The sequence below is a fragment of the Buteo buteo genome, chromosome 4 (assembly GCF_964188355.1).
Source record: "Buteo buteo chromosome 4, bButBut1.hap1.1, whole genome shotgun sequence".
NCBI lineage: Eukaryota > Metazoa > Chordata > Aves > Accipitriformes > Accipitridae > Buteo > Buteo buteo.
In genome coordinates, this window is record NC_134174.1 from 69,651,404 (window position 1) to 69,676,600 (window position 25,197).

The 25,197-nt window shown below is 52.8% G+C and overlaps 1 protein-coding gene across 2 annotated transcripts in view; it reads left to right on the top strand.

Annotated features, from left to right (window-relative positions):
• Positions 1-25,197, top strand: part of PWWP2B (PWWP domain containing 2B) — a 90,375-nt gene that overhangs the window by 41,718 nt on the left and 23,460 nt on the right. Inside the window, exon 3 of one of the 2 annotated variants that reach the window (XM_075026657.1) lies at positions 4,607-5,580. The exons of the other annotated variant lie outside the window; for it this stretch is intronic. The gene's annotated coding sequence lies outside the window, so the exon portion shown is untranslated. Of the gene's footprint in view, positions 1-4,606; positions 5,581-25,197 lie in introns of those variants that run through there. 2 annotated transcript variants of the gene reach the window in all.

A 25,197-nucleotide genomic window follows, 5' to 3' on the forward strand; every position in this document is an offset into this window, starting at 1 on the left:
TAGGGGGAAAAATAGGGCAAGATATTGAAATTACAAGCATTAGCAACAGCAAAGCTGTTCTCCTGGCTGCGTTTTGGGAGGGGTGAGTAGAGAGTGAGCTCCCCCCATAGCACACGCAATACAAAAATAAGCTATGCTGCAGAAATCCCTGTCTGCGTTTTGCTGTTAAAGCTTCTCTGCAGGAAGAGCGTTTCTCAGTGCTCTGAGGTGGGCTCTCATTGCACCTCTGATTCTTCGGTGATATCTAAGCAACTGCACCAACAAACCCTTCTTACCAGAGGGCTGGAGATGGGACGCGACAAAACACGGAGTGCTTGTGCTGGGGGGGGCAGTTAATTGCGGTCAGTCACCGAGTGAGCAGTCAGCCCGCTGGCAACCTGCGGCCAGTGGAAAATTGACACTTCCTCCAAAGAGGGTATTAGATGGAGAACTAAATTTAGATGCTGTTGCTCAGCGAGCACGGTAAATGGACGGCTGTAAGCTGCTGCTCCACGTGCACGCCAGTCCCGGTTCCTCCCTGGGGCAGCTCTCGCACCGCCGGCAGCGTGCAGGCTCTCGTGCGGGGCTGGGGACGGCAGCCAGCGGCAGGGAAACCCTGCTGGAAGCCATCCGTGGGTAACAAGAGCAAGAGCACATATGGAGTTTTCATAAATCACAGGTTTTCAAGTCACGGTTCCTGAAAAGAACAGTCGTCTTCAATAAATCACTAGAAGAAATGAGCTGGAAGCCTCCTGCTTCCCGGTGCAGGGCAGCTGCCAAGCCATCCCAAATGTCAGGCTCGCACATGGTTATTGACGGTGATTCATGGGCGCCTCTGCGGGCAGCAGCTTCTGACCAGGGAGGGATGGCATGGTGACTTTGGGGTTTAGGGTGATTTTCCAGTAACCTGGAAAATACATGTGAACAATACATACAGGTGTAGTTTCAGGAGTTAAAAAATGAGGCTGTGGCAGCTGGCTGCCCACCAGGCCAGCCGGAAGAGTTACCTTAGTCTCAAAACTTTCAGAGGTCCCAATCAGAAAACTTTGTTACCTCGAGCAAAATGTTCCCTGCCCTTCTTCTTGGGCTTCTATTTCTTTCACCCCATCTGTTTCCGCTCCCCTTCCCCATCCCGTGCACGCGTGCGTGCACACACGCTGCCTCGTCTGCACAGGCAATGTGGTGCCTGGCACATCCCAAAACCCTGTCCCTGGCAGAGTAACGTCAGTGGAAGCCGATCCTGTAAATCTGCCTGTGCGTGCCGTAGCTCTCAGCCGCTCTCTCGCAGGGCCGGCTGGTCTCCGCGCACCCCCGGACCGAGGCTGCCTGGGAGATGAGCCGACTCGCAGGCTGCTGCTCACTGGCAAGGCTGATCTCAGCTGGACTGGGTTGGGGGGTTGTCAATCAAACAGTAAGTCAGCTGAAGCATACGCAAGATTCGTTTTCGTGACCAGGTCATCTTTTATAGTTTGCTTTCTGGACGTGAGGGCCACGCTGCAGCCAGCAGTGCTGGGGGTGCAGTGGTGTGGCTCTCCTGTAGTAATTTGCGTACTATATCTCTAGCTGGAACGCCCCAAAATACTGTTGTAACTGCGCTGTCTGTGACGGAGTCAGCAACTACAGGTGGTACAGGTTAATGCAAAGGTGTTGCACTTTAACAGAAAAGAAAACATCCTCTTCCAGCCCCAGCCCACCTCAGGATTGCCCTGATTGTAATTAGGTGGGGCATGCTGACGAGCTAGGCAGATTAGAGGCACATAAGCTGCTGGAAGGACATCCTTCGTGATGGGCCTTGATTGGAAATCCTCTTGCTTTGGTATAATCTGGCTTTGCGAGCTCCCAAGGGCTCCTCTGAGACCCACTGAAGCAGTTCCGCAAACAAGCGATGGGGATGGCCTGGGAACTTGTACCTGGGACGGTCCCAGCTGTTACTCTGCTGTTTACTGGAGTTTGGTCTTTGCTTTCCTTTAAAGATTTGTGCTGGTTTTACCTTGCTGTAAGTACTTTATGCCCCTGCTCTTGGCCATCGGTGGGAAACACCCGCCCAGTGAACAGGCAGGCTCTGCGGGAAGCGGCCTCGGTGGTTCCGAGCAGCATCTTTCCCCTGCAGCCGGCGGCAGCAGCAACGGCGAATCCGCTGCCTGCGCCCGGCAGCGCTCCGGAGGGAGCGGGCAGGCAGAGCGCTCCTCGGCCACGTGCGTTTGCTGTGGGCAGCGCGCGGGGCGAGATCGCCGTCGCTCGTGGCGCTGCCTGTGCCGACACAGCGCGGAGGTGCCCGCCGCGTGTCCCCCGCACGCCTGCCCCGCTGCCGGGCCGCTGGCGGTCCGTGTGTGCTCAGCGTCCCCACGGCCTGCGCCCTGCTGCGCTGTAAGGTTTTTCTCACCGTTTTGGTCTTGCTTTGGCACTGACGGACAACGCGAGGGGGCTGCCCTCGGGGCGGGTGACCGGTGCTGTTACCTGGCCGCTCTCGGCTGGAGCGGGCACAGCGTGGGGAGCTGGGAAGCAGAGCCGGGCAGGAGGCACAAGGGCAGTTCTTCCCCTGGGAATGCCCACGCCGGCTCCGTGGCTCCGAGGGGTGGATGCCCCCGTGCCCCTTATGCGGTGTCCAGGGGTGCTCAGCACATCCCAGGACAGGTTAGCATCACCCTGCAGCCATCCCTGCGACAGATTAGCATCGCCCTGCAGCCACGCATGCTCTCTGTGCAGCAACCGGGGGCACGTGCGCTCCCTAATGAGCTCTGGTAGCAGTGTTTAATGAGCACATAGTTACTGGGCTGAATGTAGCTGAGAAATTAGCTATTCATGGGGTTTACAAACTGGCAGGGTGACAGAAGAGCCATTCCAAGCAGCTCAGCATGGCTCACAGTACTGGCACTGCCGTGTGCTGCCTGCAGGGCCATCCCCCCAAGCAAGAGTGTGGTGGAGGGCCAGGGTTTCTGATACTGGCCTTGGTTTTCAGCCTGAATACTAATGAAATGAGTGTGTTTTTTCCTATCAGTTAGAGTTGCCCATCCATCGCATGTCTGCATGACACCTCGGTAGCTGGCTCTTTGGGCACACTTCTTGTCTCTCGTCAATCCCAGCCCCTCGGGGCCGACAGTTGATGGGCAACCCAGGACATCTGTGTGTTTTAAAACACCCCCTGTGGCATGTGGGGCTACACATGAGGATGGAGCGGCCGTGCTCGTGCTCAGCCTGCGCGGCTGTGCTGCCTTGCAGCGATGCAGGGAGGCTCCGCTGAGTCAGACGAGGTGCAGCACTGGGATCCGCCTGGGACCTCACCCCTCCCAAAGCAATCAAACCTCACCCTGATAGGGAGCAGAGTTCCTCTCCCTCTGGCTTTAACCTCTTCAAGTATTCCAAAAGTGCAGACAGGTCTTATCACCCTGATCTGAGTGAGGCTGAGTAAATTAAAGATGGGAAGGGGAAGGGGTGGTCGGCTGGTGGAAGTTGAGTGGTGCCCGTGGGAGCAGCGGATGACGGTGCTTGCTTCAGTCTGGGTGGGAAGATGCATCCCGGGGGCTGTGGCAGAGATGCTCTGGCTGTGGGTCTGGGGCGCAGGTGGCCGCAGGACACCACGGGGCTGCGGGAGGTGTTGTACATAGCAGGGAGCCCCAGGAGCTCAGCCTGTGCTGCCCGCTTTGGATTACTGCAGGTTTTGTGCGAAGACTGTGGACGTTGGGCTACAGTAGGCAGCGGTCCAGGAGCCAGCGTGGTGGCACACCCTGCACCTTGATGTTGGTAGCGCTTGTTGGCCCCAGCCCCGAGCCATTGCAGTGACCACCCGAGTGGGGGACAAAGGTCTGCAGCAATTTGTAAATCAAGGGAACTTTTCTCAAACTTTTCTTTGCCAGCACTTTCTGAGTTACCAAATATTTAGGTAGCGAGTTCCCAGAACGAATAGGAGTCAAAATTTACCGGAGATAGGTTCAGATGTGATCGTTCAGGCAGCCGCTGGCAATGCAGCGTTAGGAGGCAAGCCCTCGTCCCCCGAAGCTCTGGCCCGTGCTGCAGCCTGGGTGACCTGTGCCCATGCCCACAGAAAGGTTTCGTTCCAAAGCCAGGGCAGCCTGCGGGATCCAGTTTGTGGCTGATGCTCTGGCCACATCCTCTTCTGCTGTGCCAAACGGTGGGCACACCGGGCTGAGGGGCAGTCTGCTCCGCAGCCGGTCTGCCTGCGGGATACCTGTGCGTGAGGGTTTTGTAAACGCTTGGTTCGCGTTGCAGTTTTACTTGTGTAAGAATGTGAGGCAAGGGGACACATATGCGAGAGCCTGTCCTGCCTGCTCAGTGAAGGCTTTTTAAACACACACACACACCCCGCCACACACACCCACCCCCACCCCTCTTGAATGTGCTATTTAGGCTTACCAGTTACAGGTAATTCAGATACTTCAGCACACTTAGTGCAAAAAAAAAAGATAAAAGGTTGCAGAGCTTTCTAGATATGCAAAGAGCATTTTTTTTATTAGCAGGGCTTGTGTTTTAAAAAGCCGCTTACACTTCCAGCAGAACAAAATCTCCTGACCACAGAGCTTTAAAAATGCATTTTAAACTCTGGACAGACCAAATAAACTCCTTCTCCAGCTTACTTTTCTTAATCATTTCATGTTTTATGTTCATACAGGATGATAAAGAAGAAAATGGACACCGTCTGAGTCAAGCCACTTCTCACACAAGCCTTGGCACGCATCAACCCAAAGTCTCTTATTCGGCTAAAGGAGCTGAGGTGCTTTATGGCTTGAGGTGAAGAGAGGGAGAGAGATGTTTCCTTACGCAAACATTTGACATTTTAATAATGAATTGACCAGTGCAGGAGTTAGCCTCCAACAGAAACCCTTGTCCTTCCTCTGTAGTACAACTAACATGAAACAAATGGAGCACGATCTGAGTCTGCTTGCAGCACTCGTGCTTAAACCATGAAAAGCTGATTATCATCTCCAAAGAGTAGGTGGTTTACTAGGCATTTATTTGCAAACAAAGTGAACTAGCACAATTGAGTTAATACAGTATTCAGTAGAGATATACATCACATATAGAAAAGGAAATCATGTTTAAAAATATGATAGTTATTTATGGCTAACATTTAAAAACATAGATTGTGTTTGACGTGAAATTCAGTGATGAGTCAACTACGTTAAATGCTTCCTTAAAGCAGTAGTCAAGAACACATTATCTACCAAGGTCTGTGCGTCTACTTTGGACTTGACCCCGGAAATCTGGAAGTCTTTGCCAGGATGTTTCCAAGGGGGGAAGTTACACTCTCTTTAGTTCTTTGAGTCAATAAAGGATAATTTCATAAAGTTTAGGACCACATGTAAGGATTGGTCTCTAAGGGAGCTGAATGTGATGGGTGATGCATGCCTGGCAATTGATGCATTGTATGTCTATGTTATCCTCCCTATCAGCACTGATAAGCACATTTCTTAGGCTTAAAAAAAGGAATTGTGGAGAAAAAGAAAAAAAAAAAAAAGACACACCTATGCATCAACAACCCAAAGATTTACTTTGAAAGTATCCAAGCAGTGGCTTATCGTCTGCTTTGAAAGGAAAGTACTCTTCTTCTTCAGGCAAGCAATGGCTCACATAAGGCCAGCTGCCCTCCCCAAACACAGCGCGCAGTTTCTGTGCTGGATGGGGCTCTCGGCCGTCGCGGCAGCCGCCGGCATCGCATCGCCTGCTCTCCCCTCGCCATGGTGGCCGCACCGCTGGGCCCAGGCGGGGTCCCCGTGTCCCCAGGATTTACCCTCTCACAAACGAAGTGGGCTCTTGGAACAGGAAGCCCTTGTCTGCTTTTATTTATTTGCCTGGTATTCTTATCTTGGGGCTGTCTCAAGGCATTGTGTGTGCTTTGGGCTGACTCACTGTTGCATTTAAATAGACAAAGGAATTAAAAGACATAGGACAAGCAGGAGGTGGAAACCCATCGGGTGAGTGGCAGAGAGGAGAGCGTTGCTTGGACTTGAGCAATTTGCTGACAGGGCAGGGTGACTTGCCAGGGTGATGAAAATGGGCATACGCTTGTTTTGCTTCTCGATGATGCATCTCAAGAATTCAAGGATTTTTTTACTTTCCACTGCCCCCCCCCCCCCCCCCCCGCTTGTTTTTTTCCATTAGACGTTGAGGTTTCATCTGTCCAGGAACTCAGCGTAGAAAAATATAAATAATTATGACAGGGGATGAAAGCTGAGCAATTGAAAGCAGAAGAGATTTACAGCCAGATTGTTTAAACACTTTGCTTTTTGTTAGCCTCTATTATACTGCAGTGCCTTAAAACCATTTGGGAGGAGCAAGCATTTTGTGCAAGATTTGACAGCTCTAAAAGTGCAGTCCAGAGAGAAAACAACCCGCCTGTATTCGAGGCTTGCTCAATCTCCACTCAGGAATAGGCGGGTGACAACCCACCTTTCTCAATACTTTTATTCTAAAAACCAGAGGGCAGAAGAAGGCTTTGCCACCTCTTTTTTTCCCTTTGGCAGCGCATAAACATTTTCCGTGTCCAGGCTGCTTCCTTCCAGTGGGAAGTACCGGAGTGGCAGCAGCGTGACCGGGGCGCTGGACAGATGGACGGCGGCAGCGGGGCCGGGGAGCTGGACAGACAGATGCTGCCCCCCCACTGCTGCGGGTCCCCCTGTTTTGTGGCTTTGTCTGGGGGTCCTGCTCTGGCTCCGGCTCCTCTGCCGGCGCAGCCCCAGGAGTCTGCGTTTCTCTGAGCCCGAGTGTTTGCCTGGTGCCTGACAAGCCATGAACCGAGCCCAGCCCTCCCCTGGCGAGCTCGCTGCCTGCTGCAGGCAGGTCCTGCCTGTTTGGGAAGAGGGTCGGCCGGCGCGAGCAGAGGGATGCTGACGGCACGTATCTCCTGGGATGGTCGGGGAAAGAGGTGTACGGGGCTCTCTCTGTACACGTGTCCTCTTGGTGCACGCCTGGTGTTAGCGCAAGGAAAGGCTGCTTTTGGCCGTGTCAGCTCTGCGTGCGCTTGTGTGCACGGGCAGGACGCGGGGCCATCCCACGGCGTGATTCGGTACCCAAGAACCTGTGCTTCGGGCAGGGCCTGCGTTCTGTGCTGCCTGAGTTTGTGCAGAGTCCGATGTAGGGAGCGTCCAAGCCAAAAATAACTTCACCTTTGCACTGCCCAGTGTCCCTGAAAACGCAGAAAGCTGTCCTGCTTTCTCGCACTCCTCTGGCAGACGGAGTTCACACGTTCTCCAGCAGATTTCCTTGCTCTCCCTCCATGGTGGTGGAGCTCACCTGCACCCCGATGTGCAGGGCTGTCCCCTCTCAGCTTGCAGCCCGCCTTCGTTTTACAGCGAACCTGAAAAGCAGCAAAAGCCCATTCGTACGTGGGATGGTTTGCTCCCGTGAGACGCCTGCCAAATCCCGTAGCTGCTTTTCTGGTACGGAGAAGGCTCTGGCGAGTTTTCCAGAGGCCTAAAAGCAGGGCAGGATTGGGGTGGGGGAAGGAGCTGTGGAGGGCTGGAGGCAGCACAGAGGGGCTGGAAGAGAAGGAGTGGATCTCCAGGGGCTGAGGGAGGGATGGAGGATGCTCTTTGCCAGCCGGAGGTCATTGCTCCGCGGCAGCATTCCCTGGGGAAGCACCAGCTCCTCTGCGCACACAGCAGCTGCTGCGGCTGGCGTGCACCCCTCTTCCCCCAGATACTCGTCACAAGCCTGCCTATGATTAGGAGAGAGAAACTAGGACAGGGAAAGCGATTACTTCTTAGAAATTGTCTTTCTTCCAAAAACCAGCCCCCATCCATTCCCATATGCAGCAACTGAGCATGTGTAATATACAAAAACAGTTTTTAGGGTGGGTTATTTTCCTCGGATGCTTTACACATAGTGTGGCGTTTCACCTCCTTCCAGACGTGACCCGAGATCATCCGAGTGGAGCAGTTTGAGTGCCACACAAAGTTGTGCTCCCTGTATGTTGAGAGCTACAACATAGAAGTTTGACAGCCGATGCCTGTACAAATCATTATCAGGCCTGGTCAACATTTTTCTTTCAAAACTTATTGTTCAGATCCCTGGCCTAAAAATGTTTTGCCCGGGGCCGCACAGCAGGGCACCACACATGCCCTGTGTCCAGCTCCGTGGGGTCGCAGGCAGAGGACGGTGGCTGAAGGACAGCCCTGAGGTAGCTGGAGCATCTCGGGCTACTTGTCCTGACACCGGTCCCGTCTGCTCCTCTGGGCAACCGCTCGCGCAGGCTGAGCGTTGATGCCCACCAACGGGACGGCGATGACCACCCGCCCCACCCCGTGCAGAGTGAAAGGGGTGCTGGGGCTTTGGGTGCACGGCGTCCCCAGGGACGCACACTGCAGAGTGCCTGGTTTCCAAAGGAGCTGAGACATCCTCCCTGCAGCCAGACTCTTCACTTCGAAACTCAGTCTTTAGAGACAAACCCACCGCTCTCCCTCCTGCAGTATTTGCCACCTGCGTGCTGGGAGCAACACCGTTCGTGACTCACGGCGTCCGGGAAAGGCAGACACTGGTGCCACCCCGCCGGCACCACTGCCACCGCCGGGCATCGCAGCAAAGCAAACCCGGGCACAGCGTGGCGGGGGGCACGACACCGTCAGAGAAGCCTTTGCCCTGCAGGGAGTCAAAAACAGGTTTGGGGAGCACAGAAGGCTTTTTTACCGAACCTCTCCTTTTGCGGGCTGCAGTGGCCTAATTCAGGTTACAAACATTACTGTGAGAAACACGGGCAAAAATCTTGCCGGACCAGCTCTGGGGAGCGAGGGAGTGCTCGGGATTTTGCAGCAGCGCCTGCTGGTTCGGGGTGAGTCAGGCTGCAGCGCCAGCCCCGTTGAGCAGAGCGCTGGGGTACGGCTGGAGGGGAGCGCTGCGTCCCAGCGTGGGCCCGAGGGGATCGAGCCCCTGCCCCGCTGCTGGGGTGACGGCACAGGGAGAGCCCCGAGCTCCCACGGCAGCGGAGAGCACCTGCAAGGGCTGGGTGCGTGCACGTGTGCGCGCACCTGTGTGTGTGCATGCGTGCACGTGTGCGTGCACCTCTGTGTGTGCATGCGTGCACGTGTGCGTGCACCTCTGTGTGTGCATGCGTGCACGTGTGCGCGCACCTGTGCGTGCAGGTGTGCAGATGTGCGCACACCCTCGCGGGGCTGCCGGCGGTGTTGCAGCAGCAGCAGCAGCAGCAGCAGCGAGGCCGGAGGCAGGGGTCCCAGCTGCAGGTTCAGGGTGGGCTGTCACAGGGATGTTGGCGCCTGGGTTTGGTAAAACACCCTGATGGCAGAAGAAGAGCAAGGTGTGGGCTGTGAGACCCCCTGAATTTGGGCCTTGGGGTACGCCTGATGCCGTTAATGCCGCATAAGGAAGCTGAGCACAAAGCAGCAGCTCCTGCAAGAGCTGCAAGGTCCCGTCTGCCTCTGCAATTTAATATTTCTGTGCTTGTTAGAGGAGCACTTCAAACAGAGGGTTGGGAAAGACCTCCTTAATACAGCATCTAGGTGACATATACGGCACAGTTGAAAATTTACTCAGGGGAAAGTTTGCAGCGAAAAGGGTATTCAGAGCACTCGCCTATGCTTTACTATCGCTGGAGCCCTGAACTAACGCGTAACAGCCCCTCTAAAAATACTGGCAGCATCTGACTGCCATCAGATGACTCCTTCGGCCGATTCGGAGGGAGGGTGATGGGGAAGCTTTCAGCCTCCAGAGACATGCACGGCTTTGTTTCCCAGGACCCTTTCTAGTTTTTTTCATTCATCTGAGGGTATTTCTGAAATGAGGTTAGGCTGCAGGGAAAACCAGGGGGGACACGGAAACCTAAAGCTTGGCTGTGACTCTTTGCACAGCTGGTTTCTTCTTCCATGGATGTGAGCTGCCTGAGGTGGATGCTTGTTTGTGATAAGTTTTGTGGTTATTTTGTGTGTGTGTATGTGTGCGTGCATGTGTGCTATACTTGTGATATTTATATACCACATCCAGCTGGCAGAGCTTCCCACATGCCATTGCAAACCCTCCTAATGAGCACTAATGAAACAAGAGGAGATGGTTGGTTTGTTGGTGTAGGTTTTCTGGCTGGTGCTCAGAGCTCCAGGCAGGGACCGGGTGCTGCGATATTTGGTGACAGATACTCTGTAAGTGCCACCGACAGCTTTTAGCTTCTGATGCCGACGGTGTCTGAATGTCCCTGTGCCTCAACTGCCCCCTGCAAAATGGAAATGGGATCAGGTGAGCGAGGGTGCTGGGCTCCATGCCCCTTCCACCGCAGAGGAGATAGATAGATAGATAGATACTCAAAAATGCTGACTTTGAGCTTGCTGTGAATACTGTCCACAACAGGTGAGCTTAAAATAGGCTCCCCCATAACAGAAAATGCATGTCACCGATGAGCAAGACGTGCAGCAGCAGCTGGGCTCCGCGTGCCCCTGCTGCAGCGCGGTGCTGGGCGTGCGGCACACGGGGGGCCAGCGGCGACGTGAGCGGGGCTGCCAGCCCCCTCCCCGGACCTGGGTCGTGCCCTGCGCGGGGGAGGCCGAGCATCGCTCGTGATTGCTCAGAGACCCTCGAAGGCTGCTCCGTCAGCTGCTGGCAGGTGTTTCCCCTGGAGCAGGAGACGGAGGTTAGAAATTGCGTCTGTGCAGGCACTGCTGCAAGCATAAATGTCAGCTCTGGCAACTGCTTCCAGCACCGGGAATGTTTCTGGTGCCTAATGCAGCCCAAGTTCAAAGGCTATCACAGGAAAAATACTCCCACTGTAAGAGGGAGGAGCAAACTGTGACTCTGCAGCAGTGAAGGAATTAGTTGCAGTGTCTTTCTGTAAGAAGATAAACCCAGTTTTCATCTCCAGACGAATGCTCGACATGTTGTTGTTACTGCTCACTCCCACTCAGACTCCTGCTCAGGAACCAGGTCCCAAAGGAAAAGCTTCCCCCGGTGTCCGTGGAGGCGGCTGCTGCTCCTGCCCTCGGCTGAGCAGGACGCCGTTACGCTCCCGGCCCCAAAATCGTATTATCTGACCGCAGTTGGCCGCATCAGTCAAGTGCTTGGCTGCTGCTCGGGGGGCTGCGGCAGAGGTGGAACCTACGTTGAACTCCGAAGCTCTCAGGAAGACCCCTGCTTCTGGCCGACGAGGAGCAGAGCCCTCCGCCCTCGCCCTGCTCCAGCTGCCCCGGCGTGGGTCTGCCGCCACGCAGCGAGCAAGGGGCTCGGCTGGGCAGCTCCGAACCCGCGCCGGGCACCGGGGACGAGCCCCGCGGCTGGGACAAGGGGTCGGGCGTCTCTTCCCACAGGCTCCCCGGCAGCGTGGCACCAGCGGTCCCCAACGCCCCGGCCGACGTCCTGCTACCGTGTCCTGGCGATGCCGGCCGGGGAGCGGGACGCCGGGGAGCACGGTGCACCAGCAAGCGCGCGCCGGGAGCTGCGGAAACATGCGTGGCACCGGCCGGGTCTCTGCTCCCGCGGGCTCTCCAGCCCTCTGAACCCACCGTGATTTATTTCCCCGAGGGAGACAGTGGCAGCGGGAGGGTGGAGGGGGCCCTGAGTGCCCGCGGGGCACATGGGGACCCCGGGGTCCTCCTCGTGCCCGGGCACCGCTCTCGAGGTTCGGGCCAAACGGCCGCCCCACAGTCCGCTTTCTACACCTTTGCTTTCCCTGCCAGCAAACCTGAAGCGATGGAGATGAGAGAAGCTGTGTGTGATGGTGAAGCACGGCTGGAGAGCTCGGATGTGGCTTACCCCTACCTCTGTATAATAGGTGGCTAAAAATCTTTTTTATTTTCTCTGCAAATTCTGCAGTCACACACAGAAATGCCTATTTTGAAATGGTCTGTGGGAACTTGGAAAATGAAAGTGACTACCTTTTGTTTACTTGTTTATTTATTTATGGATAAGGTTTATTTGTCTCTTGGTTTTATCCCATGCCATAACCACCTTGTTTGTTGCTGTTTTCCATCAGGTGTTATATTTAGCCATGTGTATGTGATGGCCAAATACGCTGTGGGTTTTATTTTCGGTGGCAGCGACAACTATTTCTAAATATTGCAGAACTGCTGAGAGGTATGAGAGTATTGAAAGCTTCAGGGGAAAATTGCAGATCTTGATTTTTACGAGATAGTTTCCAGGTATCTCTTGCTTAAAGGACATCAATTTGCAATGAAAGTTTCCCCTGCAGCCTGGAATTAAATCTCACATTTCTCAGCTGTTGGGAGTGTGATCCGACCAGTAGTGTTAGCAAAAATACTGTAGTTCAAAGGACATACTTTCAAAGGACATCAAAAGAAAGATTTTTCTAGCAATAAAAGCCAGAGTAACCATCACACTCAGCAGTGCGGGGAATGTGAGGCTGGAGTGTTTGCTTTCCTTATGATTAATTTTCTATACTGGTAATATGTGTAAACAAACCTAAAAGGCACCTGGTCCCATATGCTGCAAGTGTACGTGATCGTGTCCCCCACCGCTCCGTTTAGCGCACGTGTGTTTGTACATGCTCAGCGTGGGAGCCTCTTAGTGCCAAGCTACAAATATACATAAAATTTAAGAATGATCCAAAAATAATGGAAAGTTGATACCTTTGAGCCTTGAACCCGCTGACCCGCATGCGACACACTGGTTGCGTTGCAGAGTTTGCGGATGGTGCTTGCCCGCAGTCGGCCGGTCCCGATCCCTCAGCCTTGTCCAACCCTCCTCCCAGGCCGCCCAGGTGCCGGCGTGCAGAGCGCAGTGGACAGCAGTGATCGGCCGAGGGATTGCCAAGGAGCTTCCATGTTGCTCACCTCCCTCAAGGGCCATTTCTTTTTAGGGTTTTTCTTTCCTCTTTTTGCTCTAGAGCGGCAGTGGGAGGTGTGGCATTATGTCCCACGTCTCGAGGATCCTGGCAGAGGTCAGCTCTGGTCTCCTTTCAGGGAAGTCTCCGGGTCAGTTGTCTCCTTCCAGCTCTCAGGTCTTCACCTTGGCACCGCTCCACTCGGGCTCCAGTTCGCCTCAAACTTCAACACCATCGGCCTCGCAATTTCAGTACAAGACCCGCGCTCAAAGCCCGCCCCGGGCACCGCTGCTCTCACTTGCGGTCAGAGTAGTCAGCGTGATTTGGGGAGGTTTTAGCGGGTTTTGTTTGGTTGGGTTTTTAGTGGTACCGAAAGTACCTGTGCTGTCAAACATTCCTTGATGATAGATCCCAAGGGCAGGTTTCATTATTGGGCTGTAAATGCAATATAGGCAAAGAATGTGGTTTGTGTCAGTGAAGTCAGCACACCGTTGCTCTGCCGAGGGGGCAATTACACCAGCGGTGCCTTTGATGGTTCTCTTGCACATGATTCTGCCGCTGAAGAGGATTAAACATATCAGAGGTGAATTTCTCTTGTATCTGAATGTGTCTGATACTCCAGCTTTCACTGCAGAGATAAAATGAACAGAATTTTCCACCTGGCTGGTGGTCTTGGTAATTATTTTTATTCACAGATTCTGCATTAGAGGTGGAAAATACAACTGTGCTTTCTTTGTAGTGTATTGATTTCCAAGGACAAGCCAATTGAATGAAAAGATCAAAACAAGCTAAGAGAGTATAATGTGGTTTTAAGTAGATTTTTTGAATAAGCCTTAAAGAGTCACACTGGAGATCCATGTAATTTTCCAAGGGTTTGAGTTACTCTTCTTTCTCAGTTAAATTTAATGGTTAGATTTCAAGACTTTTTCTGTGATCCAATAATAATAATAATAATTAACAGCAGTATTTTTCAAGAGGCCAAGTACAAATGGAAAGGTCGGTACATTTAGAACCATTAGAAGAAATGTTCTCCTCGCAGAGTATTGTATCTCTCTGGAATTCACTTATGCAGAGGATTTAAACAAGTAAGTTGGCTAGAATAAAAAGAAAAACTTTGGCTGGATCATTTTGTGTCCATTTATAACATCTGCGGCTATGCAAGCTCTGGCCAATTATGTCTGAGTAATCAAATAGCCTGCGCCAGGACAGAAGAGGCTGCGCAGTCAGCCAGCAGCATCGTGCCTTGTTTGCAGCCGGTCTCTGGAGTGCAGGGAACCGGAGCGGGTTTGCTCCTCCATAGCCACCGCGCTGCTGGTTTACGGCAGGGAAATTCCTGCAAAGGAATGAAGGATTCCCAGGAGAACCTGGATATCAGAGCAAAATTTTCAGAAGCCCCCAGTCATAGTAGAGTGAAATCTCAGTGCCCTGGCAGCGCCAGCGCGTCGGCAGCTCGCTGGGTGCCGGGAGGAGAAGTGCTGCTCCTCCCGAATGGATGGGAGACTTCATCCACCCTTACCTGTCCATCTGCGTTTGAACGGGAATAACAGAGCAGCCGGGCGAGCATTTCCTTCAGCCAGAACAAGCACATTCACCCGGGCTGGCTTCTGCAATTTCCCCATTTTAATTGCTGGCCCCAGAGCTTGAGTGTTATCAGCTAGAGGGTGAGCTCAAACACTGAGTTGTAACAGAAGGAATTATTATTATTATTATTATTAATAATAATACCAACTATTAACAAAGCTAAGAGTCTATTTGAAAATGCTAACAATCTTTTTCTTACTGCAAAGTGAAAACTAGAAGTTTTTTGTAATGAAGCTGAATTGGAACTTACTGAAAATTTTTTCCTGTGAAAGATTAGGCTGGGCTTTTTGGAAAAATACAGCTTCATTTAAATGCATTTTTGTGATTTTTTTTCCTTTTAATTCATTGCAATGAATAGGATGGGAGCAGCATGGGCAGGGAATGGGAGCAGCACGGGCAGGGGAGCCGAGGAGAAACGGGTCGACTCCTCTCACTTGGGCAGCTCAGATCGCCAGCTCATTTGGAAAATGCAGCTGATCCTTTGTGAAGGCATAGGTTAAAGACCAGGGAAAATAGTTGGGATGCTGCTTTTGGATCTGAGTAAAATGAGAAAAAGGAAAAAACCCTCCAACTTAGTTATTTCTGGTCACTCACCTCCATGGTATTTACCGGCTGCGAACAGTTGTGCTGCCGAGCGCATCCCAGAGCAGCCTCTGCACCCACCCGGAGGAACCATCCTCCTCCCTCCCTCCTGAGCCTGCTCCTCTACTGGGCATGGTTATTTTCGCTTACTTGGGAAGTAGCTGGAGTCTAAATGGTACTTTCCCAACTTTCAGTGAAGTAATTGTTTTTGTTACAAAAAAAGAATGAATTTGCTCTGTGTTTTTGTCTGCAGTGCATCCTATTCCCTACACAGCTATAGAAATTTCCTATTTGTATATAGGAAATTATAGCTTAGTATGTCCAAAACTCTGTGACACATCAAACCACCTTTTGGGACAGGAGGTTGAGGTGAAACCAAAGCAAACGTCCATTTCTGGTGCATGGTGCTGCTGCTGCTTTTCTTCTAATTAACCAAGTGTGGAGAAGGCCACCCCAGAGGAGAGGACCGTGCTCAGCGCAGGTGTGCACCGCAGCATCGGTGCAGGGCAGCGCTGGTGGGGGGTCACCCATGGGTGTGCTGGCAGAATATAGGGCAAAGCTATTGGAGCAAAATATTTCTGGGACCAAAGCAGAGATGTTAAGCTGCAGAACTGCTTTAGTGAGTCCTCTTACCCCAAGCAAACGAGGTTGCTAGCTTTGTATTGCCTCTTTGCAGTGTCCCCAGCTGTCGCCACTCTTTTTCGCCCGCTTTTTTGAGGGCGGCATTGCCTTTCCCTTGGTGAATGACATTGATGCTCAGCCATGGCTGGCCTGGTTGCTCCAACAACTTGAGGCTGTTCCTGATGCTGGGGCAGAGGTTTGGAGCCGGGGAGTCGACCCTTAACGAACCAGCTTTCTGTTTCCCTAGGAAATGCCTTCCCAGCAGTCAGTTAATTGTGGCAGGGCTCGCTCAGAGCTCAGCCCGCGTGGGCACGAGGTCGGGCTGCAGCTGCAGGAGGGAAACCCATCCTCCCTGCAGCTCCTGGGGACGCAGCCGGGGCCAGCGGGACCGGGAGCGGGGGCTGCTGCAGCCCGGGGGCTGTGACCCACCACCGCAGCCCAGCGCCGGTGCTGCGACCACAGCTGCCCATGGATGGCAAACCCAGAGCTAAGGATTTCCAGGCTTCTCTTGGATTCATGTGGGGTTTTTTTCCTTTTTCTGCCTGTTGCCCGCTCAGCCCCTGCGCTTGCCCACGACCACCCTCCCATGCCCAGGGCAGAAGGGGCTGAAGACGAGGCGGCTTTGGAGGTCCCAGGCACACCATCAGAGCCAGCAGGGAAGGGGTTGTTAGCACAGCCTCGTCACCTCGACAGAGATACTCGCTTTTAAAGACAGCAATTTAAGAGGAGGGTGATTGAAGGGCATCTCAGAACCCTGTCAGGTCTTTGGCTTCTTGGTTTTTTTTAGCATTGTGCTGTTATTATCCGGTGTGATGGGTGAGAGACATCCAGGAGACACCAGGGAAGTTCCAGCGCACGTATCATTCGGAGAAATTTTGGTAAATAAAAGGGAGGCTTGGGAATTCAGCAACCTCCCCAGCATGGCTGGCAGCCATCTCAGCCCTGCCCTAACAGCCGGCCTAAAATAAACAGGACTAAACTCATACTACACCTGGACGCCTGGCTCCTTACACCTGGGTGACATCCCAAACACATTACCTAGGGCTGCAATTGCTGCAGATTAGGACGAGAGTCATGAAACTTCCTAAATTAAACATACTTTGGGCTTCAAACTGTGACATGCTCCTTGTGCCTCCAGCCAGGAGCTCTGGCTGGCACTCAGCGACTGGAGGGGACGGAGCATGGAAGTCCCAGCAGGGTCCCCGGTGCCCTGCTCCTGCTGCTGCCTTCGCTCCATTGCATGGGCAGACCCTGCACCCAGCGCCCGGCCCCGAGCCTGCTGCCACCCACCCTCAGCAAAAGCCTGGGGGTGCTGAGATTCTTTTTAGGCCTTCAGATTTATGCTGGGAGTGTCCCGCGATGTTTCCAATTTGCAGGATTTCTTGTGTAATTATTTTCTTAGCCACCCCTCGCTGTTAACAGTTTTTCTTATGAGTCACTAAATAATGTGTAATTTATACAGCTGTATTTTGTGTTTGGAATAAGCATTCAGCTTAGCAAGGGTTGCAAAGAAAGTTTAGGATTTTTGTAGAAATTGGTCTTGAAGCCCATTAAAAGCAACAGAGATGATATTGCTGTAAAATAAGCAGAAATGAATGTCACCTTTTTGTAATTATCTACACAGTGCTATGTAGGTGAATCTCCTGCTTTGGAAACATTTTCTTTGTCTATTAAATTCAATGTGACTTTCTGTAAGAATCGTCCCCTTGTCCTCCTGCGTTTTAGACTATAAGCAACTCCAGCATCCACTGAAGCAGCACTGCTGTCAGAGTGTGGTTAAACTAAAACGACCAGGCATCCCAACAGGCAGCTCAGTTGTTTGCAGCAGATCGTGGCAGCGTCTCCGTGCTCGCACCGTTTTTGGACCACACTGCCAACAGCACCTTTCTACCCACTGATTTAAATTAGGCAGCCCTAATTTAATCTTTGAAAATTGACATCATAAAAGAAGAGGTAAAATTTATGTCCTCACACCTCTGGCTGGAAATAATGGTGCTGCCATCCACTGCTGTGCAGTAGATGAATGAGCCTGGAGATTCGCTGCCGTGCCTCAGGGATGCGGCTGCAAGAACCGATCGCCGTCCCCGTGGCGGGTGGCTGTTGGCCAGCGCTGCGTCACGCCAGCGGCAGCGGTGGGGACCAGCCTGCCCCTGTGCCCACCCCAGCGCAGTTACACTGGGGGAGCCGGGGGCTGTGCAGGGCTGGGAGGGGGAGAGGCAGCGGCTGGTGCCGAGGATGTGGGTGAGAGCCCGCGCAGAGGGAAGGCTGGAAACAAGCAGCGGGCACAGGGAAAGCAGCTCGAGATGACTTCTGGGAACAGTCAGGAGTGATGTACAGTCGGCGTTCACACTGTGCTGGGGACCACCAGATCTCTCTTGGGGTGTGCATGGCCACCTCCCCCCAGTAAAAGCCGGCAGCCACTGGAGCTCGCTGGGCAGTCCTGGAAGGCACGGGTCCAGGGGAAAAGTCCAGTTTAAAGCTCCAGTTTAAATCTATGGCTGTCACAGGCATTTGTGCGAGGCTAAAATGTGCCCCAGCAACTTTCAGACCGTGGCAGCCCCTGCAGCACCCAGAAGTCATTGACCACTGCTCCAAGGACCCTGCGACCTGCCAAAATACGTGCCAAGGGCAAAACTGCAGCTGGTGGAATGGCTGGAGGCAGCAGCCTGGCACGCAGGGATGCCAGGTCTCGCCGGCTGACGAAGCGTTGGTGTCACGGCTTTTCCCCAGCCAGCGGCTGGCACGTCCACGTGCCGTTCCACGGAGCAGCCTCTGCCCGGCGGCTGGGGCAGGGGACCGGCATCCCCAGATGGCCACAACCCTTCGTCAGTGCCCAAACGCACCGGGGCTGTCTCGTCAGCAGGCCAGCTTTTGAAGCAGCAGTGGCTTTTAAAATGGATAGGATAAAACCTGAGGGTAGAAAACACTGCAGAAAACTGTGGAAAATGGGCTCGTTCTGACCTCTAGAAAATGGAACCAGATTTGATGTTTTTTACTGCTTTGTGCCATGGCCAGCTGGGGAAGGAGTAATGGTAGTGCTGCTCCAGCATCCTCCTTGGCTCCTGTGCAGACTTAATACAGTAATGAGTCGCTTGGCCTCACTTCTTCTGTCCTCGGACAGGCCCCAAGGCTTTTTTTTGTCTTTACTGTGGCTATGATGAGAGCTTTAGTTGGTGCTAAAATTCAGGTTTTGGACTACATCTGAAATATTCTGGCAGTCCCTGGAGTTAAACAACAAGTAGCTGGATTACTATGTCCATAGCAAGAGGCAGATGCTTGTTAGCAGGGAAAGGTTCTTGTATAGACCTACTATATACACTTTTTTATTGTTGTTGATATAATTAAGTTGCCATTTCCACTGGAGTCTTCTCTGTCCAACACTTTGCTATGTACTGCAGGCTGGCTTTTGTGTACAATGATGGGATCCTGGGGGTCTAAACTTGGATTTCTTTGGAGTTAAAGGAGTCCAAAAAATGTTCACAGGCCACATAGAAACTGCAGGACTGACTCAGTGCTCAGGAGATTTAATTTAAGGGTTGGCTTTCTCTCTTCATGAGCACTTTGTTTCTTCCTGGCTTCCTTTCTCCTCTTCCAATCAATAATGTAAAATATTTTGAAAAAGGAAAAGATCTTCCAGTTCACCTCATCTCATTGATGTTCTCGTTTATAGATACAGAGGACAAGACGACTACACGGAAGGGTCCCAAAGCTCCGTTTCTTTGCAATAAAAATAGATTTTAGGGGACTCGCTCTTTAAAGTTGTTTTTCATAGCTATAAAAAAATATGGAAATGTTTCCCTTTGGTATGTCTACATCCTTCCCACTAAATAAGTGATTTCCTTTTCTCTTTGCTGATTAGGAAGTTCTCCTCTGGAGGTTCTGCTTTGATGTCTCAGGAAAAGAAAAATCAAATTAGCAAATCTACAGGAAAGAATTAGCACAACCCTCTTCCATGTGCCTGAAATTCAGGGATTAACCCTCTGACTTGATTCATCCTGGCTTCAAGCAGGCTAAGAAAATGGGAATGCAGTTGGCTTATTTTCAGCTAGAACTGCGTTCCCTGCCCGGAGCTCGTGATGAGCAGAACAAACCAGGCGACCAGGACAGATGTTGCAGGCGGTGTTTTGGGAAGTCTGGAGAGCATCACACGCCGCGACGGCTGCGGCAGGACAGGCGCGGGACATCCCGCCATCCCCACATCTGGCCCCAACCCCACATGGCCCTGGGCCCTGCCGATGTGGGGTACCCCGGGGAGCCGCGGTGGTGCCGTGCCATGCTGTGCCGTGCCGTGCCGTGCCGTGCCGTGCTGTGCCGTGCCATGGGGTTGCCTGGGGCTGCCCTCCCCACAGCCCCTGCTTGGCAGACCCTGCTCCGCCGCAGCAGCTGGGCCTCTGATGCAAAACTGGGGATAAAATAAAACCCCTGAACTCCAAAAGTCTGAGGGCACAGAAGCTGAGGGAAACCCCGGGCTGAGACCTATTTGCTGTGTATTCCATCTCCCTGGAAAACTCAGCTGGATTAGTTCTACTTAATGCATTTAGGGTTGTTCAAAGTTAATGCGACACAGAGCTGCGCTCTGTGTGTTTTACTTCCTGAATAAATACCTTTGTTCCTGGTAGTCTGGCCAAACAGTGCCCCAAGCATCCTCCCTCTAGTCCCTGCCGAAAGCAGACGACAGCCCTTCTGCCCCTGTGAGTCACACAGTGGCAATCCTCCGCAGGCTGGGGTAGGACGTCGTTCTCTCCTCCCATCCATTTTTTAGGGCAGAAACAAAATCCCCGCTCCGCATTTGTGTGAAACCAGAAATGCCCTCCAGAGCCGAGGCCCCGGCTGGTGCCCAGCGGTGGCTAAAGCATCCGCGTCCCCATCCCCGTCCCCAGCCACGCTGCGGGGAACAGGTCCCCGTCCCCATCCCCAACCCTGTGGGCTAGCGGGAACCCGCCAGCCTTCCCGAGCCCAGGCAAGGGCAACGTGTTCAAGGTCTATGTCTGAGCACTATTTTTCCATTTCCTTTCGTTAAGCAAAACCTCTGCGTTGTTTATCTGCGCTATAAATAGTTTCCTCTGTGTCTGCGTTTGCTCTTGCTGTGGTCAATAACAGGCAGCGTTGGGGTTTGGGGATGGGGTTTTTCAAAACTAATTTTTTTTTGCCTATCACTAGTGTCAGAACAGAGCCCAAAAACAGATTAAACAAGGAGAGATTAAAATGAGAGATGTATAAATGGGTCTAAAAATAAACCCTGGGCTCCTTAAGCCAGCACAGGTCTGTTGCACACAGTGCAGCTCAGTGCCTTTAAAAGTAATGAGTCCCTTGATTTCTGTTGATGATAACAGGAACATGTATAAATCCTCTGATGAAAGCAGAGTTCAGCTCTGTGTGTGTGTGTGTCTGTGTGCGTAGGGCTGGGGAAGGGGGTGAATAAGCTGTTCCAGCGGCTTTTACCAGTTCTGACCGAGCTCGTTTCCAGGCTGCTCACAGAACACAGAACATTTATTGGGACTACCTCTGAGTTCAGTTGCACTGACTTTATTTATTTGTTCAAACGACCAGTAACACACACACAGAAGTGAATTTTTACCATCTCAGCGCAGGTTTTCCCAGCACCACTCCTGCCCTCTGTGCGTGGTCGGGAGCTTGCAGGAGGCGAGCGAGCCCTCGTTGCCGGTGCGCCTCAGCTGCCTGCCCAGCGGAGCAGGTCCGGCGTGTGCCCGCCAAAATCCGCTGCCAAACGCGGAGCGATGCTGTGCTCAGAAATTGCTTTACCGAGGAGCCCACTCTGTCCCCCTGTCACATTGTGGCTTGGTGCCTTATCCGAGCCGCCAGCTCCCCGTGCTTTTCCAGCCCCTCGTCTGAGCTAGGGGGTCAGTAAAGCGAGGACAGACACCGACTCTGTCACCTGTCTTGCAGCGGCTCGTCTCGGCTGGAGCAGGGAGAAATTGCCCCCTGCAATGCCATGTATAACCTTGGGCTCCAGCCCATTCTGGAGACCTTGCTTAACACCCCTCCGGGGCAGCCCCGTGGGGTGCCCTTTGGTCAGGAGGTGCGGGGAAACAACCGAGACCGGGATCATGAAACAACCGAGACTGGGATCATGAACAGCAGCTGAGCAAAAGGTGGAGCGGGGCTCCCTGCTTTCCTCCCTGCCTGCTGCACGCTTCTTCTCTTAACAGAGAGCGAAAGGGCTGATACCTTTGCGTTTGCTTCTTTCCCCCTCTTAGTGTGCAAAAGTGCACCCAAACCCCTGGAAAAGTGCAAAGCGTGAGAATATAATATCCCTAATACTGCCACGCGCAGTATCCCTCCGTGCACGTGGGGAGGCGTGCAGATGTCTGGGGAACCCGCCGGTGCCCCTGGACGGGCGCTGGGTGAGCTCCCAGGCGCACGGAGGGCAGGGGCAGAACTGCCACCTTCGCCAAAAAGATTTCAGCCCAGTGTCCGCTTCTTAAATAGCACTCGGTCTTTGTCACGGTGACACGAAGCCTGGTTCCTTCAGAGCCGGGTGCTGCCCGGCTGTCGGGCACCGTCTGGCACTGCAGCCTCCCGCAGCCGCCAGCTTCCCCGGGAGGTCTCGGCCGGGCAGGGACCCTCGCACCGGCATGGGACTGGCTGGTCCGCCAGCTGCAGGGCTTGCTGTGCACCCCGACACATGGGTTTAGGGACAGCGCCGGTCACTGGCAATTCCGCAGTGCAAAATTCAAACCTGTTTTTAACTCCTCTCTCACGCAGGAGACGTAAGAGAGATGCCAAACCCCTATCAGCAGGGGCTTTGGCAGCTGGCGCCCGTCAGAAATCCAGGTGCCGTGGCTTTCATGGTTTCTGACCTGTTTTCCGCCTTCCTGGACCAGGAGGCCGGGGCTGAGGCAGGACCTCGTGCTGGGGATGCCACCGCCGGTGTCCTGCCCTGCAGGAACGGCTCCAGCCCCGGGGACACCGGCCGCCCCTGGCACGGTGGGAGAGGATGCTCGGCTCCAAGGGCTGTCTGCGTTTGCCTCCGAGCACCTGGAAGGGCTTGGACAGTGCCAACGCCGTCGCAAAGAGAGAGCCGCTGCTGGGTTGTTGTGCAAGACCTGCCCTGGGAGGAAATGGAAAATCACAGATTGAGGGAGACTAAAGCTGATTTCTGAACAGGGAAGTCATGCCTGAATAACGCAGAGGAATTTTCGCTGATGCTCTGCTGCTTATGCAGCCTGGCAGGGTGGGGGGAGCCGCGCAGACAGGCCCGGCGTGCCGTAATTAGAGTGTGTGTAATTTCCTATCGGAGGCATTAGCAATACGTAAGGTGTGGAGTAATGGAAAATGTGGAAAGCTGGCACACTGGCTTGAAAACCAGCTAAACAAGAAATAACCTTGTGCTTCTGTAGGTGTATAATTGAGAAGTGTCAATTATATACAGTTGGTGCATAAGAGGATTACTGCACTACAGAAAAGACTCCTTTGTCTGGAAAAATTACTAGTTGATAATGGAGATATTCCCCTCCCTTCTCTATTGTGTAAACAGTATTGGTGTATTTGCATTGCCTTGTCTCTCGTGAAAATAGAAATGCATTTGCTCGGCATGTGTGTCCCAGCACTGCCAGTACTTTAACTGCTTCGCTGCTGGCCCCTGGCTGCTTCTGCTTCTGGAAGTCAAAAACAATTTTTGCAAATCCCAGCAGCAGAAGGAAGGAGGAAACCACAGAGCCCACATATCCATATATGTTTCATTTAACATGCAGCGTCAAGCATACTTACCATTAGTCACCGTAAAAAGCTTTCAATTCCCACTTTTATTTACAGAAAAAAGAAAAAAAAAGGTGATTGGTTCAGCTATAGGCTTTGCAGAAATTTTTCACAAATAAAGGCTATTAGTATTTATAGACATTCGGGAGTTTGTTCAGGGACAAAATGTATGACATTTGGGAAAATGAAGACTTTTAAATATAGTGAGTCTTAGGAAAACTAAGAAAGTGTTTCCTGAATGAATTTTCAGATTGCTAAGCCCAAACCAGCATGTATCAATTGAATCACTGCCCTTCACTACAAGCTTTTACACAAATTAGAAATTCTGGTCAGAAATCATCTAAACTGCAGAACACCAATGTATGTATATGCTGTACCTCTAGTACCAGCTATCAGCTCGGGTGAGTGGCCTAGAAGGGGAACTGCAGATTTTTGTGACAGAAATTGTGTCTAACTTGTAAAACCTAACTCTGTGTGAACCATAAGCTAAAAGAGTGAGGTGTTTTCCCTAACTCTGGTTTGAAACCCTCCCAGCATTCTCCCTAATGTCTGGGTTTTTTCACTGTAGATGGATTGACTTGGCTTGACGCTGTTATTAGTACCCTTTTGGGGTGATGCCATACATTACTTTAAGGAAAAAGCCAAGGGAAGACTATGTATTCATTCCCATTAAAAGCAAAAGCAGCCGCCCCCTCTGTCCCCAAAATGAGGCCCCTTTGTTTACTGAATTTTGAGCGACTGGTTGGTGGACGGTGCTGGTGCAGCTCCAGGGGCTGCTGCCTGCCCGCTGCCTGCCCGCTGCCTGCCCGCTGCCTTCACCCGGGCACGGGGACTCGGGGGTGTCTTGCTCCCAGCTGGCAGAGCCACAGTGGTGAAGGCAGAACCGGTCTTATCGGAGAGTTTCTGCCCCTGGCCCTGCGGTACGCTATGGGGCTGCAGCCGGCAAGGAGCGCTGATGGGCGAGAATATTCGCTGCAGCACTTCTGAGAGCAGAGCGACTGCAGCAGGGAGGTGGTGGAGGTTCAAAGTGGCCCTCAGGACACTTGAGGAAAGTCCTTACCAAATCTGAGGCTTTTCTGAGACCTTTGTTGTGAACTTGGCCGTGGGGGGGGCAGCTCAGGGCAGGAAGCCTGGGAGGGACGATGCTGGAACGGTGATTACGCTGGGGCTCGGGGCCGGGAGGTGTTATTCGTGAGCAGGTAGGCTGGCTGGCTTGCATTAGCGGGGACGATCAGACCACCCCCCAGCAGGGACCCCCACCCCTCTCCCGAGCTGGGATACCCCAACTTCAGCAACTCCACAGATTGCAGCGCCGGCGGGAGCTCCCTGGGAAGAAGCAACGCTGCGAAAAGTGCTGCTCATCTGTGTGTCGGGGCTTGTCTCACCAGAAGAACATCCCTAAAACTTGCACCTCTCTGTTTGTGGCGTCATGCTGGCCAGGTCTCTGGCAGAGGTGGGGTGAGATGCTCTGGAGACACGGAGTCTCATGGCTGCCCCGGGGGACAGTCCCTCGCCCCAGGACGTGGCTGTACCTGACGGTGAAGGTAAGAAGGAGAAGATGGTAAGGTGAAGGAGAAGAAAGAAAAGGAGGCAGAAAGCAAGCATCACTGGACCCTGCAGGGACAGACTCCCTTACGGGGCCAGGGGTGCCGCTCACCCCAAGTGACGGCCGTTCACTGAAGCCCCATGTGAATGTTCTCAGCTCTCAAATTTTCCATTCTAGCATGTTTTTTATATGAGTCTATCTTTCCACATCAGATAACAGCTTAATAACAAAACCTAATTAGAAGTAGACTATGACTTCTCTCATTTAAATAGTTAGGACTAAAATACTCCTCAAATTCTTTCTCCTCCACTGCATGTTGTGAGGGATTAGATCAAGCACTGCCACATGTGAGGCGGCTGGGTTTTGTCTCTGAAGAAGTCTTTGATGGCTGTTGCCCTCCGCCTGTACCTTGGGCCGTCTAACACTCACCTGCAAGGACATT